This window comes from Salvelinus sp. IW2-2015, linkage group LG31 (assembly GCF_002910315.2).
Source record: "Salvelinus sp. IW2-2015 linkage group LG31, ASM291031v2, whole genome shotgun sequence".
Classification (NCBI taxonomy): Eukaryota; Metazoa; Chordata; class Actinopteri; order Salmoniformes; family Salmonidae; genus Salvelinus; species Salvelinus sp. IW2-2015.
In genome coordinates, this window is record NC_036870.1 from 11,955,897 (window position 1) to 11,957,464 (window position 1,568).

The 1,568-nt window shown below is 41.3% G+C and overlaps 1 protein-coding gene across 1 annotated transcript in view; it reads right to left on the reverse strand.

The window, feature by feature from the left end:
• Positions 1-1,568, reverse strand: part of LOC111955494 (atrial natriuretic peptide receptor 1-like) — a 135,891-nt gene that overhangs the window by 64,964 nt on the left and 69,359 nt on the right. The gene's annotated exons all lie outside the window — the stretch shown is intronic.

Genomic DNA, 1,568 nt, shown 5'->3' on the forward strand with positions numbered 1-1,568 from the left:
TGTCAAGCCCAGCTGATTTGTATGGGTCCAGGTTTTCCAGCTCTTTCACCTTTCACCTCCACCTTGACATCGTTTCACACAATGAATGTCTCACACAATTTGTGTAATCGACCAAACATTRCAATTTGTGTATTCAGGTGAAACTTGTCTACCGCATAAATGCAATGTGATCTAAAGATGCATGGAACTGCTTTCACGAGCTGACAAATCCACATAGATGTTTTGCCTGAACTTTAGCCCCTGTCTRATAGTGTAATAAGCAGGGCTGCCCAAGTACACTGTGCAATAATGGCTGCCATTTCTACATTAGGGTCCGTGTTGCTATGACAATCAGTATATCAGCAAATTTTCCCAAGTGCCAAATGGGAGGAGAAGCATTACTTTCTACCTTCCCTGGACTGCTGCTGCACTAATTAGTGACTGGCTTTCTAGCTTCCTAACTGAGGTGCCATTGATTGGGCTGAGACTAGAGACACTGGAGTGTGACACACAGCCCTGTCACTTGAATTAGCTTAGCCCAGCAGTAGCTATAAAGCAATAGTTTGTTATTTTCCAGAAAACAATATGATGCCGCAGACCTAAAASACCCGTAATCTTCCCAAGAGGAGATATGTAACTTTACAGGCTCTATTTGATGGACAAATCCCGTTTCCAGTATAAAAACCTCTGTGGCATAATTTCAACCATCGAAAGCAAAGTTTGTGTGGAAAATATACACTCCAGCAAGCCCAATAATACACTTAGAAAACAGGGTAACGGGACAGTTGTAAAAGATATCYTGACACCTTGCAATCATGACGCAATACGCGTACCTGCACATGCAGACCGTACTTGCTACAAAGTTAKAGAAAGCTAAACCAACAACCACACAAACTGAAATTGGATACATTACATTGTAAACACAGGTCCAACGAGGAAAACACATAGCTTGCTAGCATTGATTTGTTTTTCCAGAGACTTACTTTTTGGAGCATCTGATGACCTAACGTGGTGTGATGAACATACAGTTCTCCGGTCCCCTCCGCCGCTATGCTGTCAAATCCTTCCACATGTTTCTAGTTTAATCCACTGTTTACAGCTACTGATATTTTTTTTATTCAGTTGTCATATTGGCAGGTTTGCTAGCAACAAACTATTTAGCTAGCTTCTACTCTGGTGTTTGTTATGCAATTACAGTCAGTGTCGACGAGTGTCCTGATGGGAAGGCAAACTTTTCTAGCTATGCCAGAGAAAATCGGCATTATCAGCTCATTGTTTGGATGTATTGAAAAGAATGTCAATAGAAAACGGCGTAAACAAATACAAATGCAGCTACTTTGCTGTTATTCTGGCTGCAGAGGCCTTGACTGTAACCGTAGCTAGTCGGCAGCTAGCAAGCAAGGGATAAGAACTTTGCCATGAACATATGAACGAACAACTGGGTCGCGTCCATAAATATAAACTAATCGAACCAACGACTGGGTCGCGTCTCTAGCAACCGTCTCTAGCAACCAAGTATGAATTTGCTTATAAAAATGAAAATATCAATGTTTTTTTTACGGGTAAATGTGTGCTTTAGTATTGTTTTC